Source organism: Oryx dammah, unplaced genomic scaffold (assembly GCF_014754425.2).
Source record: "Oryx dammah isolate SB20612 unplaced genomic scaffold, SCBI_Odam_1.1 HiC_scaffold_25, whole genome shotgun sequence".
Lineage (NCBI taxonomy): Eukaryota > Metazoa > Chordata > Mammalia > Artiodactyla > Bovidae > Oryx > Oryx dammah.
This window is the reverse complement of record NW_024070209.1, coordinates 75,031,726-75,048,933: the sequence shown is the minus strand read 5'-3', so window position 1 is coordinate 75,048,933 and position 17,208 is coordinate 75,031,726. Positions and strand designations below refer to the sequence as shown.

General features: G+C 47.1%; 1 long non-coding RNA gene across 1 annotated transcript in view; it reads right to left on the bottom strand.

Annotated features, from left to right (window-relative positions):
- The window catches only part of LOC120851624, a 42,177-nt gene extending 25,175 nt beyond the window's left edge, over positions 1-17,002 (bottom strand). The window contains exons 1-3 of the long non-coding RNA XR_005718364.1: positions 16,729-17,002; positions 16,584-16,617; positions 11,977-12,079 (exon numbers count right to left, since the gene is read on the bottom strand). This is a non-coding gene — a long non-coding RNA (uncharacterized LOC120851624). The remainder of the gene's footprint in view (positions 1-11,976; positions 12,080-16,583; positions 16,618-16,728) is intronic.
- Positions 17,003-17,208: the final 206 nt, after the last annotated feature.

The window sequence follows — 17,208 nt, the reverse complement described above, 5'->3', positions numbered from 1 at the left end:
ATACCCCCATCATTCAGGACTGAAGCTGCCAATGCTCAAGATTTCCTCCTCTCTTCGAACCTGCCCTCCCAGGTTCATTGTTTCTCCCTCTCTCCTGCCATTTCCACTTTCCCCTCCCTCTGCACTCTCCCTCCAAATCCCCTCCTCTCTAACTCTAGTCATCCTACTTCCAGCCCTAATCTTTCCCACCATCCTCCCCACTCTGCCTTCAGGGTTATCAAGCTAAAATGCAAATTGTACTTTGTTACTCCCCTGCCTAAAACTCACTAGGGGCTCCCAACTGTCTATGGATAGGAGTCCAGACTTTAAAACAAGACATACAAATATCTATCTGCTCTTATCATATCTATAATTTTATCCCTGGCACATGAGGACCACCTATCTTATTGTAACCATCATCTTTCTTTCTTCTATACCACCTAACACCTTGGGATGCCCTCCCAACGTTTCACAAATTCCTCACCTCATTGGTTTTTTGAGAAGAGAACACAAACCAAATGCTCAGTTCCCAGCTTCCCTTGCAGCTATGGTCCATGTTGCCTGAGGTCACCTCAACTTCCCCAGTCAGATGACTGCAAGCCAGGTTCTGAATGTGAGGCCAGCAGCATGAAGGAGGATGCACAGCACTGAATTCATCCTGCTAAATGTGGGGACAGCAACATCCAGGCTCTAGTGACAGCACCCCAGTGCCCAGCACTGTGGCATCAGTGATGAAAGCCACTATGGCTGTGTCCAGCAAAGGGGTAAAGACACCTCCTGTACTAAATACCAGACACTGTTCTAGTTCTGGGAATAGAGCAGAGGACAAGACAGAAAAGTTCTCCACCTTCATTGGGATTATATTTATGAAGTAGCATCTGACTTGTATTTATCTTCAGTGCCCCTCATAGTGCTGGACACAGACAATGTACTCAGTTCATGTTTGTCTTTTATGTTTCAAGCCACTCCCCTGGTTTCACTTCAGCCCTCTGGCTAAGACCTCCTGGTGCCCGTGAACTTCATCCTGAAGGTTGTTGCCTCACCACCAGCACCATGGCTGTGGAAGTGGGGCAGACTCCACAATGGGCTCTGATCTTGTTGGCTTTTCATGAAATCCCTGGCATAACTATCGTATTCCATTTAAGTGGCATGAAGCCGAAAGATGGCTCACTGCATGTTCCTATTGTTTGACCTATAGGTCACTAAAGCTTTTTTTTTTTTTTCTCTCTTCCTCATGTTCCCATTAGCCTAAGCCATCCCAGGACTAGGAACACAGTAGGTGTGTTCAACGAATTTAAGTCGAACCTGACTGAGTTGTTAAATGTGTGTGTATATGTTCTCCCAAACAGAGCCTGTGCAGAGACTCACAGAGTCTAATTTTTGCAGGAAAAATTCAGAACAGCTTCTGATTAGTGAGTTTGTTCCATTTCCCAAGAAATCGTTTTAACCTTTAAACACAGAAGGTCAGTCTCTCATCTCTCTGTTCATGCATAATTCCCCCTGCCCTCTGCTCTTGGTGCCTCAGCAACCCACCTGAGAGAGAGGCTGAGTCGGCGGGAGGGAGAATAAGGGTGCTCAGAGGCTTGGGTAGCCTCTCTGGGACCAGCTAAGCCAACAGAATACGTGGCCTTACTTGCTACATTATTAATAAAATTGCAAGAAGTTTGGAAGAAAACTTTTTTCCCCCACCTAGAAAAATTAGCATTGATGCCACACGAGATGCAAACTCAGGAAGATGAACATCAATAAAACAGAAAATGTTCCCTTTGAATGTTTTTCTGGAGCTAGTGCCAATAGAGAACTTTGAAAGGGTGAAGGGACTGGGGGAGCTCAGGGTGAATAAATCAGTGTTGCCAGTTATCTGGGCACCGAGGGTGGCCCCACATTCAGGCCAGAGGGAGAAGGGGAGTCCAGTTCGTCCCAAGTGTCTACAACATTAATCACAAATCCTGGATGGCAGCATTGGAAATGATCAGTGGTAGGATGTCCTTCATGTGTGATGGTTCACAAGAGCCCAGGAGATCCAGATTAACCAAAAAGAAGCCAAGGTCAGGCAAGCTGGCTTGGTGATTTTCTGAAAACCCTGGACTGACCTTCAGGGCTGATGCTGCAGCTGGAGGAAGTCATGGGATCATAAGTAGGCTGAGGTATCCAAGCAGGTCACACTAATTAGTGGGAATAATTAAGTCATAGAACCAGGGATTTCAGTAGCTTTTTAGCAACCGTGTCAAACAGCCAACAGGCCAAGTGTTACCTCCTTGTAGAAGTCTTCCTTGCCCCTCATTTGAAACAGCACCCCATCATTGTATTTCCCATTGCTCAGCTTTCTCCTTTCCTCTCACCATCCTTTGCCAGCCTGTATCATACAACCTACTTATTTGTACCTCATATTGTGCATTGCGCATTACGTTTTAATACCAGAATGTAAGCCATATGAGGATGATGTCATCTTGTTCGCTGCTGTGTCCCCAGCTCCTGGATCAGTGCCTGGTATCCAATTAATATTTATTGAACTCATAAATATATCCTGAACTAAAACTCTGAAGTATTTTCACTTGAACTGCTTATTGACCAGGTTTCTCTCATCTGTATTTGTACAAGTGCTAGTTTTTAATTTCAAAAATGCAGCACTTTATCTTTTGGGTTTTGGTCCATTTATTCAGCCTTTCAAGTTTAGTAAGTCTTGATTCCAACACAGTGATGGGTCGCCTCAACCTCATTTCAATGCCTCCAAAAGCCGAGCAGCATGCCATTGTCCTTCCATCCAAGTTGACGTGCCAGTAGACACATCCCCTCAGCCTGGATTAATTGTTTTTCACCATTTGCACCAGGAATCATTGAGATAGAGGCTCTCTGCTCTGGAAAGGGCCTTTGGGATCAAGTGATCAGAAGCTTTGATTTTACAGACTGGGGTTCCAGGACCACATGGGGAAGCGCGTGACAAATGGACAGCCTCTCTATGACATCAGAAAAAGTGCACTGATAGGTTCATAAAGCCTCAGCCACCCTGCATTGAGAAGGCACTTCCATAGCAACAAGCTCCCAGGGTGGCCTTGGACCGGCACCTGAACTCTCCATCATTCATGGTAGACTGGTGGGATCCTTCCACAAAGCCTGTCTCTTCTTTATCTATTTCCATCCTGAGGGTGGTCCATGAGCGACAGCTGGAAGGACTCAGAAGCCAACCCAGGGCCCTGGCTTCTCCCCTCTTCACCCTGGCCTCCTTTCTCTCTCCTCCTGAGGTAGCAATGCTCTTCTTTTCTCTTCCTTTTCCACCCCATTGTGACATTTAAACTTATTTAGATGGGGTACAGTTGCTGAGAATACACTGATGAGCTACAGCCAACAGAAACTCAAAGACAAAAGAGAGGTTTCTTGGCACATTTGAGAGCACAAAATTCTTTGGCTCTCAGTGACTAGTGCAGCATTTAAAACAAAATATGTCCTGAGACAGTCAACAATACAAGAGTAGAGGGAAGAGCTGCGGTATATATTTGTTGAATGAACGAGTAAATGAATGAATGAATGAATGACTTCAGCATATGAAGTAAAGTAAATGGACATAGTAACAGAACCACTGGTGACAACCCACTCCAATTTTCTTTCCTGGAGCATCCCATGGACAGAGGAGCCTGGCAGGTCTACAGTCCAAGGGGTCGCAAAGAGTCCGACACAATTGAGTGACTTAGCATTACACAGTAGGGCAACTTCTCAGATTACCTTGGTCTAAGTGGGAAAATCACAAGGAATCAGAGCCGGTGCCCCCTGCCACTGCCTGGGAAAGGGCAGGCAAGACAAGTCCAACACTGGGGTTCAGTGAACCCTACAAAGGTCATTGTATGCACACCTGAGACCACATCCTTCTTTGGCCTCTATCCCTGCTCCATCCTTCTCTCAGTCCCTGCCCCTGAGAGCCTCTCATCCATAAACCACTTTCTCAAGAATCCCCATTACAGGGTCTGCTTTGAGGAATGTAACCTAAGACACACGATAGAGTATTTTGAATTGAATCTGGCCCCTAACAGGACTTTAAATTCCTCTCACCTGACTCCCCGCCCCACATCACTGGTTCCCAGAACTTTGTATCACCAGACTGACTTCAGCAGCCAGTTTGGGCTTATGGCTGTGATATTAACGGCGCTCATCACAACACAAAGACGCTCAGCAGTAAACTGTCTGGAGCCACAGTTTTAGACACAAGGTGAGCAGTTCAGCTTGCAAAGTTTCAGAGCTGCCAAAAGGTGTCTTCAGTTATGGGAACAGAACCCGCTGTCACAGTCATTAATTATTTATGGAACAGACTTGGGGAAGAGGCAGGGGCAGGTGGTGAGGCAGGCAATACAGAAATGGAGACAGAAAGGTTTGCTTATCTTAAAAACTCCCGGGTGGGCTCCTCCCAACCTTTCATCCAGGAAAGCCGTAACTCAGGCTGCCCTCTGCCACGGCCACCTCTCCTCCCTCCCTCCCTTCTGAGAGGCTGAGAAGGAGGCAGGTGCCTTGGAGGAGACAGCTCTGATCTGCCCAGCCTGCTCAGTTTTAGATTTGGAAAAACTTCAAATTACAGGCCCAAGCTGGCCACGTGGTATGGTCTGGAGGTGTCCCCTTGGTGCTGTGGCCTGTGCACAGAGACTCCCCAAGGCCACCGGAGAGGCTCCTGGCCAGCTCACCCTTTCCCTCTCTTCGGGGCTCCTTCAAGCATCCCCCACTCACCCACCTGTTTCCCACCTTCCTCCTTCTCACACGAGCTTGCCTCCGACTTCACAGGAAACGCAGAGGCAGCAATGTGTGAAGTGCGGAACCTCTGGTTTCCACACACACACAGCACAGACAACACAAAACGACACACAGTGCACGTATAGACAACACATAATGCACGTATAGCAGACACACAACACAGAAACCACACACGATGCACACACACACACACCCGCTTCTCTACCCGCCCTTTCTTCCTGAAAGGTCAGAAGAGGAAGCCTGCTCCTCACATACCCCCAGTCCACTGCTTCCTCTTCTCCCCCAGAACTTCAACCCCTCTCGTTCTGCAGCCCTTTCCCATGAGCTTTTACTGAGCTGCAGTTGCACTTCTTAAAAAAAAAAAATGGGAAGAGTCATAAGTAACAGATTACACCCCCTCCTACCTGCAGTGAAAATAGAAGCATCAGATGCAGGCCTCCCTTGCCCTCCACGTCTGCACACCTAGTGGGGGCCCCTGGGTGGCAGCCAGGCTCTCCCACCACAGCATCACCTGCGCTCCAGGCCCACCCCTTCCTGCCTTACCAGCCAAGACACAGTTCCCTGAGTTAAACCTTCTCCTGAATATGCAACTTCTTCCATCGCCAGCTCCTTTCCTACTTGAAGCCCTGCTCTTCCCTGGGTTCCTTCACTCCCCAGCTTCCAGTGTCTGGGTGACAAATGATAACTCCACACTCACAAGTCCAGCCCAGCTCTCCTGCCTGGTTGGCCACAGGTGTGACAAGTTCCTAGCGGACAAGAGCCTCGAACAAAGCATGTCTAAACTTCTCAGAGCTCACCTCCCCACCCCACCGCCCCTTCTCTTGCTCCTTATCACTAATGTCTCATTTCAATAAAGCCCGTCAGTTGAACAAACCATTGTCCAAACTAGAGACCCGTATGTGGTCCTGAACCTTGGCCTTTAACCTCCTTCTCCCTTAACCAGTAATCTTTCATGACCTATCTCCATGTCCCCTAAGTCCATCTCCTTTCCCTATTTCCTAATTGACCCCCTCCTATCACACCCTCTGACAATGGAAGAGCCTCTGTCTTTCACATGGCCCACCTACCCCACCTACTGCAGCCACTGCCCTAAGAGGCAGACTGGAGCTTGCCACTCTCCCTTTAAGCCTTTTCCTGAATATCTGCCCTCCTTTACAGATCTCTCCCAGAAGAAACAGACTCAGAGAAGAGATATTGAGCAGAATATAGCAAATCCAGGGGCAGGGAAATTATTGATTTGTGCATTTATTCATTCATTAAATTATACCTTCAGAACCTGGACTTAGTCCTTCTGGGAGTCTCCGGGCTGAAGCATTTAGTTTTCTTGTTTATTTCCTTCATAGCACTTACCTCCTTAATTCACTATATTTATACTTAAAAAAAAAAAAACTATCTCCCCTTTAATAATAAGTCCCTTACATAAAAGGTACTCTCAGTCTGTTTGATACAGTATCCACAGCCCCTAGTCCCAGGCAGGGCATACGGTAGTCACTTAATAAATGTGTATGGGATAAATGATGGGATAAATGAATGACCACAATGACACGTGGTAGTTTCTGTCTAGAGTCAGTTCCATCAACACTAGTTTGAGAACCAAATACCCATCACCTGTCACCAAGCCGTCACCAAGCCTTCACCAAGTACCCGCCATGTACAGGCTGAATGGGGTGGACGCCAGGGGCACAGAGACAGAAAGTATGATTTCCACACTCAGGTGCCTCTAACAGAAGGATGAACTGGGTACAACAGGCTAACTGTCAGCAATGCAGGACCAGGACTCTCCTCCAGGTACTGGCCTCGCCTGAGGTGATGAACACAGACACCAGTCTTAGAGCAGGGACCATTCCAGGCTGATGAGGTGGGCCCTGGGGACTGTTTCCACTCCTCTGCCTTCTGTTTACCCAGATTCCAGACACGCATTCCATGTGCTTGGTCCCCAGCAGGAGGATGAATGGGCCTTCCATTCTGGTCCCGTGGGGCCAGAGCTAGAGAAGGGTGGGCAAATTTATCAAGAGAGAAGGAAGAACAGGAATGGGTTTAAAAAAAAAAAAACAGAAAATGAGAAGGAAGTTAGTTGGGAAAAGGAAAGAGAAAAAGCCCAATCGACACCTCTCATATCTCCTGTGCACTCCTGGCCCCAGGTCCCAGCGTGCTCGCCAGGACAATGCAGAGTCCTGCTTACAGCCTCCCTGAATGAACACACCCACCCCGGCTCCCAGGGAAATCCAAGCTCCAGCCAGGATCTGGAGTGAGCTTTTATAAACATTAAATCAGACTGCAGATGTGGCACTCACTGCTTAAAATCCTCCTTGGCTTCCCTCATGTTGAAAATAAAATCCAAATTCCATGTTCAGCCACAGAAAGCCCTGCATGATTTGGTATCTCTCCCTGAAGACTGCATCCAGCCACAAGAACCTGCTTTTTGCTGCACCTGAAAACACCAGGCTTCCTGAAGCCACAGGGCCTTTACCTAGCTGTTCCCTCCTCCTGAACTGCTCAGGCCCCTGATCTCCAGCAAACTGGGTCCTCGATGACACTCACCTTAAACACCACCTCAGCGAACAGATGCTCCCTTGACTCCCCCTGCCGAAGTAACAACAGGGTCCCCTCTCCATTACACTTCTAGGGGTTATTCTTCTGCACAATCTTTGTTGTTTAGTCGCTAAGTTGTATCTGACTCTTTGAGACCCCATGGAGTGCGGCATGCCAAGCTCCTCTGTCCTCCACTGTCTACTGGAGTTTGCTTAAATTCATGTTCATTGAGTTGGCAATGCCATCCAACCATCTCATCCTCTGCCACTCCCTTCTCCTCATGCCTTCAATCTTTCCCAGAGTTCCAATGAGTTGGCCCTTTGCATCAGGTGGCCAAAGTATTGGAGCCTTAGCTTCAGCATCAGTCCTTCCAATGATTATTCAGGATTGATTTCCTTTAGGATTGACTGGTTTGATCTTGCTGTAGTCCAAGAGACTCTCAAGAGTTTTTTCTAACACCACAGTTCGAAAGCATCAATTCTTTGGTGATCAGCCTTCTTTATGGTTCAACTCTCACATCCATACATGACTATTGGAAAAACCATAGCTTTGACTAGACAGAGCAAAGATGCATAAACTGATACGAAGAACTGACTCATTTGAAAAGATCCTGATGCTGGGAAAGATTGAAGGCAGGAGGAGAATGGGATGACAGAGGAGGAGATGGTTGGATGGCATCAACCACCAACTCAATGGACATGAGTTTGAATAAGCTCTGGGAGTTGGTGATGGCCAGGGGAGCCTGGCATGCTGCAGTCCATGGGGTCACAAAGAGTCAGACACAACTAAGCGATTGAACTGAACTGACTATACAGGACCTTTGTCAGCAAAGTGATGCCTCTGCTTTTTAATATGCTATCTAGGTTTGTCATAGGACAACATTTACCACTATTTGAATATTTTCCTGGACACATTTTTCTGCATTCCCCCATCTATTCATCTTGTACTACTGCTTCTACTGATGCATATTCATCTTCTACAAATTATCAGTCTTTTTTTTAAATTTAAATTTATTTATCTTAACTGGAGGCTAATTACTTTACAATATTGTATTGGTTTTGCCATACATCAACATGAATCCACCACAGGTATACATGTGTTCCCCATCCTGAACCCCCCTTCCTCCTCCCTCCCTGTACCATCCCTCTGGGTCATCCCAGTGCACCAGCCCCAAGCATCCTGTATCCTGCATCAAACCTAGACTGGTGATTCATTTCATATATGATATTATACATGTTTCAATGCCAGTCTCCCAAATCATCCCACCCTCTCCCTCTCCCACAGAGTCCAAAAGCCTGTTCTATACATCTGTGTCTCTTTTGCTGTCTCTCATATAGGGTTATCATTACCATCTTTCTAAATTCCATATATATGCGTTAGTATTCTGTATTGGTGTTTTACTTTCTGGCTTACTTCACTCTGTATAATCGGCTCCAGTTTCATCCACCTCATTAAAATTGATTCAAATGTATTCTTTTTAATGGCTGAGTAATACTCCATTGTGTATATGTACCACAGCTTTCTTATCCATTCATCTGCTGATAGACATCTAGGTTGCTTCTATGTCCTGGCTATTATAAACAGTGCTGTGATGAACATTGGGGTACACGTGTCCCTTTCAATTCTGGTTTCCTCTGTGTATGCCCAGCAGTGGGATTGCTGGGTCATAAGGCAGTTCTATTTCCAATTTTTTAAGGAATCTCCACACTGTTCTCCATAGTGGCTGTACTAGTTTGCATTTCCACCAACAGTGTAAGAAGGTTCCCTTTTCTTCACACCCTCTCCAGCATTTATTGCTTGTAGACTTTTGGATCACAGCCATTATCTCAACAGATGCAGAGAAAGCCTTTGACAAAATTCAACATCCATTTATGATAAAAAAAAAAAATACTCTCCAGAAAGCAGGAATAGAAGGAACATACCTCAACATAATAAAAGCTATATATGACAAACCTACAAATTACCATAGTCTTAAAAGCTTTTAAATCATTCCCCCCAACCATGTATTAGCTCACAGCCCTGTAGGTCTAAAGTCTAGGCACAGATGGACTGAGTACTCTGCCCAGGGTCTCCCAAGGCTAAAATAGAGGTGTCTGCCAGGCTGCGTTCTCATCGAGAGCTTGGGGTCCTTTTCCAGGCTTGTGCGGTTGTGTCAGGATTCAGGTCCTTCAGTTGTAGGCTTACAGGTTCCATTTCCTTGCTGGCCACAAACCAAGCCCTGAGCTCCAGAAGGCTGCCCACATTCCTTGCCCTGGGCCCCTCCAACTTCAAAGTCAGAAACAGTCTTCCTCACATTGAAACCCCCTCATGCTACACATTTCTCCCATCAGGAAAAGCCCAGTCCCCATGAAGAGCTCACTGACCGAGTCAGGTGACCATCAACTCCACCTGTAACATAACGTAGTCAAGGAAATGACAGCCCCATCACATTCATGGTCCACATCCATACTCCAGGGGAGGGTATTCCACAGGGCAGGAACACCAGGGCGCAGGAATTTGGGAACTTAGAATCCTGCCTACCCTGCCTCACTTGAGCAGGACCTTACCTGCTTTATCTCTGCACCCTATGGCCTAGGACAGGTCTTCCAACCACACAGAGAACAATGAAGACAGTGAAAATACTGCACAGCACAATGTGGGAAAGCAATAGCATTGCTCAGAACTTAGAGGTGCCCAGGGACCAGGAGCCCTGACCAATCCTGGTCCTGCCCCTCCAGCCCAGGGACAAGTAAATCAGAATCCCCCACCCTTGAACAAAGTCAGGGCCACTAATATGCCACTGTATATAATAGATGCTCATTAATTTGTTTTTCATTTACTAATGGACTGAAAGGAAGAGGATTCTCTCTCCTGGAAACTAGTGTTAGTCACTCAGTCATGTCCAACTCTTTGTGACCCCATGGACTGTAGCCCGTCAGGCCCCTCTGTCCATGGGATTCTCCAGGTCAGAATACTGGAGTGAGTAGCTGTTCCCTTCTCAGGGGGATCTTCCCGACTCAGGGATTGAACCCAGGTCTCTCATACTGCAGGCAAATTCTTAACTATCTGTGCCACCAGAGAAGCCCTCTTGGAAACTAGAGATGCAAAGAATTGAAAGAACTGGGGTGGCGGGGAGCAAAGCAGAAGCCAGGAGCCAATCGAGTGCTTCCTATTTGCCTCTACTCTTGGCCTGTTCCTTACCCAGCTCACCTCCAACCCCCCTCTCCCCCAGGAAGCCTTCTCTGCCCCAGCCTGATGTCCTGTGCACTGAGTACCTTCCTACTTCATTAGACCCTTTTTTGAGGGTTGTCTTTGACCCCTTCTCTCCTATTGTGGATACACAGGAGGTCAAGTCCTGCGTGCTGTTTGCAATTCACCACACTTGTGTCTCAGGTCCTTGTCTCCCCTTCACTCTCCTTGAGGAAGGTGGCCATCTCACCCACCTTTGTTTCCACCCAGTGCAGAGGGAGTGTGTTTAGGCTGTGCAGACCCCTGGGACCACTTTCAGTTCAGTCGCTCAATCGTGTCTGACTCTGCAACCCCATGGACTGCAGCACGCCAGGTTTCCCTGTTTATCACCAACTCCTGGAGCTTACTCAAACTCATGTTCATTGAGTTGGTGATGCCATCCAACCATCTCATCCTCTGTTGTCCCCTTCTCCTCCCACCTTCAATCTTTCCCAGCACTGGGGTCTTTTCAAATGAGTCAGGTCTTCACATTAGGTGGCCAAAGGATTCAAGTTTCAGCTTCAGCATCAGTCCTTCCAATGAACACCCAGGACTGATCTCCTTTGATATGGACTGGTTAGATCTCCTTGCAGTCCAAGGGACTCTTAAGAGTTTTCTCCAACACCATAGTTCAAAAGCATCAATTCTTCTGCCCTCAGCTTTCTTTATAATCCAACTCTCACATCCATACATGAGTACTGGGAAAACCATAGCTTTGAGACCTGCTGTGAACAGGAAATAGGAGATGGCCTGGGGAGGGGCAGTTGTAGGGTGAAGCATGCTGTGTGCGGGGGTGGGGAAGATCAGGCCCCAGGAACACAGTGGGAGGCCCTGGCATCTGTGAAAAGGTGACAGAGGTCAGGGAGAACACAGAAAAGGAGAGGAAGGAAAGCAACCAGACGGAGAGAGCTGGTCATCATCAGACTGGTGTGAGGACCCGCATCCAACCAACGGACGTCTCTGCAGATACAGGCTGTTTCTGTCCAATCCACCAGAAGAGCCACAGGCACTGAGAATCGTCTGCATTCTCCTTTCTCCTTGCTTCCAGTAGTGGTCAGTTTGGGTGCAAGTAAAATGATGCAGTGACGCCCGTGTTGAACATGATATGCATGTGTGAATGCTGTCGCTTCAGTCGTGTCCGACTCTTTGTGACCCTGTGGACAGTAGCCCACAAGACTCTCCTTTCCATGGGGATCCTCCAGGCAAGAATGCTGGCTGGAGTAGGTTGCCATGCCCTCCTCCAGGGGATCTTCCCGACTCAGAGATTGAACCCGTATACTCTGCAGCCAGATTCTTTATTGCTAAGCTACTGCGGAAGCCCAGGTGTGATATATTTTGCTCTTAACATCCAAGGGAGTAGAGAAAAATGATCTGGTACACTAGTATGCTAAAAGTTGACCATAGCCCTTGAGTGAGACTATCACCAGCATGCAAGCCCCACTGGGGTACGTGAACAGGAAGGTAACATTCATGCCACACGTTCAAGGAAGACTCTCATTGGAAGTAAGATGGGTCAGAACTTACTGGACTCCAAGTCCTGGATCTGGGCTCTTCTCCAAGGAGCCTGGCACTTAGCAAGGGATCAGAGGGCAGCCTCAGAGGTGATAAGCAGACCTGGCAGCAGGGCCTGGAAGGAAAAGAAGCTGGGATTATTCATTGGGGGAAGACAGGCAGGCGGGATTTAATACAATCTTCAGGTATCAGAAGAGTTCTTAGGCAGTGCAGGCTGAGTCTTGGCAGTGGCTACTGAGGATAGAATAAGGAGAGAAACTTAATCCCCAGCATAAGGGATTTAGGATAGCTAAGGGGGAGAATTTCCTGATGGTGAAGGTTGTTAAAAGTTGCAATGAATGGTCTGGGGAGAGACTGGGGCCTGCTCTGGAAGCTTTTACAAGTAGAAGAGATTATCCTCTGGCCGGGCAGCTTATCTCTAATCCTGCCTGAAGGCAGGGGAATGGATGCAATGACCTCAGGGTCTCCTTCAGACTTCAGAAAGCAGGCCTTCCCATCAGCAGGCCAGCCAACACTGCTGAGCAGGAGATGTGCTTTGAGGCAGGCCCAGAGTGTTCCCTGAAATAAGAAGAAGCCATGTGAGATCGCCTTCCCTTTGTCTATTTTTTAGCCATGGCTGCCTCATGGCAATGGCCAGGTACCTCTATAATCTCGGATCTAATCAAGGGCACCTTAGACAAGAAAGCCAAGTGCAGCCACAGGCTACACTGAGACAGATGACTCTCCACTCAACAGAGCACCCCATAGGGCAGAGCCTTGTCTTCTCCATGGAGGGCTCTGCATTTAAAAAGCCATCTGAAGGGACTTTTCTGGCAGTCCAGTGATGAAGACTTCGCCTTCTAATGCAGGGGGGTGTCAGTTTGATCCCACCTGCCTTATGGCCAAAAAACCAAAACATAAAACAGAAGTAATATTGTAGCAAATTCAGGAAAGACTTTAAAATTGGTCCACATCAAAAAAAAAAAAAAAAAAAGTCATGTGAAAAGCTTGCTGGCTCCCAGGAAGTCACAACAGGGCATTCTCAGCTTGCTGCTACCAGACGAATGACCGAAAAGGGCTGCACTAGCTCTGGCTTTCCCTAAACCACACTTTCACTTCCTGCCTATAAACTGACAAGCCTTCTGAGAACAATGGGCTATGCCCAGCTGTTCACCTTGGGGGCCAGGGAAGAAGAGCCCCAAACCCTGAGTGCACGGAGCCTCCATACAGGTTGAGAGCAATAACAGGAACACAGAGCACAAGCCAGAATGGCCTCAGAAGTCTTCTGTGCTTGGGGAAATCTCGAAGGAAGGGCGATACTTGGGCAGAGAGGAGAACCCTGACATCTTCTGAAGTAGTTTTCCAAAGCGCCGTGCAGATACCTGAACAACACCCAGGGCTGTAGTTGATTCAATGTTTGCTGAAACCCAGAAAGCCAAAGACAAGATGACCTTTGGCTTTCTAGAACCTGGGGGGGTCTAACTCTGCCCAGTAGTCAGATAAATTTGGAAGTGGATATTATTTTATTTTCAGTTCTATTTCCCCAGTGAAGAAAGAATTATTTAGCCCTTAACCCTATACCTTCACAGAACTGGATTCTTCATTCTTGCTATTTCCTTCTCACAAGTTAGCTGATGTCATTCCAGGGCTTTTTCTTTGTCCTATCTCTGATCCAACTCTTTTACAGGATTTACACCAGGCCCCTCTCTGCTTTCCACCTCTCAACACTTGATAAGTCCACCTATCCATCCCCTCCCACACACACAGAGCCCTGGGGCCAGTGTCTGCCCTTCAAGGACACCTTTCCTTCTGGAGGAGTAAACACCAGCCTTCCAGACTGTATCACCTTCAGTTAACACTGGTACAGGACTGGAACAAATGGTCCAGTATACTTAGGAGAAATAAGCATGTAAATGTATTATTCTGCCCATTGCACATGCCAGACACAGGCAGGAGCTGGTTGCAAAAAGCATATTAAGCATGCAGTCAGCTGCATCCTCATGCCCAAATAAAGCTATTTTCATTTCATAAAGCAAGAGAGCAAGTCAAGTCATTAGGGAAACAGAAATGGAGAGCTTAAACGCCTAATTGGAAGCTCTATTGCACTTGCAAAGTACCTTTGGTTTTTCTAAAAATTTAAGGGGAACACATTGAGCTTAGAATTGCAGATAGATCGATGCCACATCCATTCCTGCACTAGCACAGAAGGAACACCCCTTCCTGTGGGCTCATCCCAACCCCAGTCACACTGTGTAAATAGCAGTGAGGACCCAGAAGGAAGCAAAGGGCTCCTAAAAGCAGGAAAAATTGAAGGGACAGAGAAAGTCCTCTTGCTGTCCATGGAGGGCAGAATCTCATGACCACAGTGCCTCTCTGGCTGCTTTAGTTTAACTCTTCCATCTCTCAGCTAGAATTTTAATGAATCTGATGTATTTCCTGGACATTTCCTATGTGCCTGGTGCAAACTGCAACTTCTCTGGAACTTAAGGGATCTCTTCTGTCAACATGCTTGGTGATTTAGCCCTGGAATTCCAAAGAAGTACCTGGAAGCCATGGAGGAGAGGGCTCCACATGGGAGATGTACAGACAAGGAGAATTCTACTCCCTCACATCCATGCCCACTTGTGAAGTGAAGTGAAGTTGCTCAGTTGTGTCCAACTCTTTGCGACCCCATGGACTGTAGTCTACCAGGCTCCTCTTGTTCATGGGATTTTCCAGGCAATAGTCCTGGAGTGGATTGCCATTTCCTTCTCCAGGGGATCTTCCCAACCCAGAGATCGAACCTGGGTCTCCCGCATTGTAAACAGACACTTTACCATCTGAGCCACCAGGGAAGTCCAATTTAGGGATTCCATATAGGATATTAGGTTGGCCAAAAAGTTCTTTCAGGATCATTCATAAGCTAAACTGAATGAACTTTTTGGCCAACCCAATAACATTTGGTGAGGGTGGGGGAGCAGGGTTTCTGCTGCTTAAATACACACACACACACACACACAATCCACAATTGAGAGACTGTAGTCTCCTAATCTCACCACGCAGATGAGGGAAGTCCTCATTGACCAGATGGGTAGCTCAGTAATAGAATTTAGTGGCTCATGGATTCTATGGAGCATGTATTCCGGGAACTCAGAGCCCAAGAAAACAAGGATCATGTTTCCTGTGAAGGTTAGGCTTGATCTGTTGGGTGATCTTGCCCATGTGGCTCCTACATTTTTTCATAGAGAATTCATCTAAACCCATCTTTTGGCAACTCATCTAAACCATGTCTCTTACGAGGTGGAGAAACCAGGACATTAAGATTAACCCAGATGCTTATTTGGTCCTGGAGTCTTCTTATAGATAAGGTCTTTTTATCCAAGAAGTCTCTGGCTCAGGAGGATTGAGGGTGTTTATTAACACAGATCTCTTAAATCAAGAGGAGCATGCAGGATCCACAGAAACACAGGAGGAATAGTCTTCTCAAGCCAACACCATCATGTTTCTGAAAATTTCCATAGAGCCCTGAACCGCAAAGGAGTAAATTCTCACGGTTGAACATTGGGTACTCTGAGTGCACATCAGTTCAGTTCAGCCGCTCAGTCATGTCCGACTCTTTGCAACCCCATGGACTGTAGCACGCCAGGCTTCCCTGGCCATCACCAACTCCCAGAGCCTACTCAAACTCATGTCCATTGTGTCGGTGATGCCATCCAATCATCTCATCCTCTGTCATCCCCTTCTCCTCTCACCTTCAATCTTTCCCAGCATCAGGGTCTTTTCTAATGAGTCAGCTCTTCACATCAGGTGGCCAAAGGATTGGAGCTTCAGTTTCAGCATCAGTCCTTCCAATGAATATTCAGGACTGATCTCCTTTAGGATTGACTGGTTGGATCTCCTTGCAGTCCAAGGGACTCTCAAGAGTCTTCTCCCCTCTGGGACAACTAATTGCCATGTCCCTTCAAGAGGCCAGCCCTGCCAACACATAAAGACTCAGTCCTTATTGTTTTCTTCTGATCCCTAAAACAGGCTCACACTGCAGTCTGATGGGCACTTCTCCAGCTCATGGAATGTCTGCTTGACACACACACAACATGACAAGTGTTATTAGATTAGGTCATTACCTGCACTGGAAATGAAACCACAGACATGTAACAGAGGACCTGCATCCAGGTATACCCAATCTTTCTGCGATATCACCAAGTGGGCACCCACTTCTGTCCTTCAGCACAGAGTTCACTGGGAGCCTCACAGAGCATGAAAGTCAACAGCTTTCCCAACTGAAGAAGCAGTTAGATTTTCACAGGCAGCAGGGACCATAACTACCAAACCTCTAGGTTCTCCCCAGATTCTAACCCCAAAGAGACACAAGGTGTCCCTGGAGAAATGGAAGGATGTGGAAAGAGAAAGAGGAGAAAAGAGGAAATTGCAGAGAGAGTGATGAATGGCCAGTCTGCATTGCTGAACTAGTTATTACTGAGTTGTTTGCCATTTGGTCCCATGTATTTTTAAAGCATATAGTTAAGGAGCATTTATTAAAATGTTTTCAAGTTGTCCTTCTAAAGAAGAGACCCTGACAGACCACTCAGTATATTGCAAAGGTGGGTTAAATACTATTATCCGTGCTGCAGAGATAGGAAGACAACAGTATAATGGATTACCTTAATTTCCCAGAGACACGCGGTGCATTCATTACTGGCAGGGGGAAAAAAAAGAAAAAGACAATCAGATTAAAGAATCCTGAAACCTGGGCCGCCTTGCCAAGAAAGCCAACTGGTTTGAGGAAAGGAGAGGCGAGCCCCACACCTCCAAGGGAGCTGCTCCAAAAAACGCAGTCCTTAGAAACACAGACACCTTCACCTTCCGGAGCTCTGAATTAAAATGCGCAACAGAAACAAATTCGCCACGCGCAGAACCGCGAGGGCTCACCAATCTGCCATGTGAGGCAGATTGGGAGAGGAGGAAAAAATAATCCAGATCCTAATTTAGTTCGGGAGCTTGTTTTCTTACACCGACAAATCCTTCTAAAAATGATTTCCTGATTAGAGTCAAACGTTGGAGGCTCAAGCTCTCAGAGATTGTTGCGTCGTCAGCGTGTTAATGTGTTCCTTAGCAACTCTCTCCCTCCTCTTTTAGGAAGAAACAACACCTCTGCCAGTAACTCAAAGTGGGAGAAGATTCAGCACCTCTGATGATTCACAGCCGGGGAGGGAGGCCCAGATACCTGAGGTCCCTGTGCGGGTGGGACTCTGGTCAGTAGCCAGACTCAGACAGCAAATGCCAACG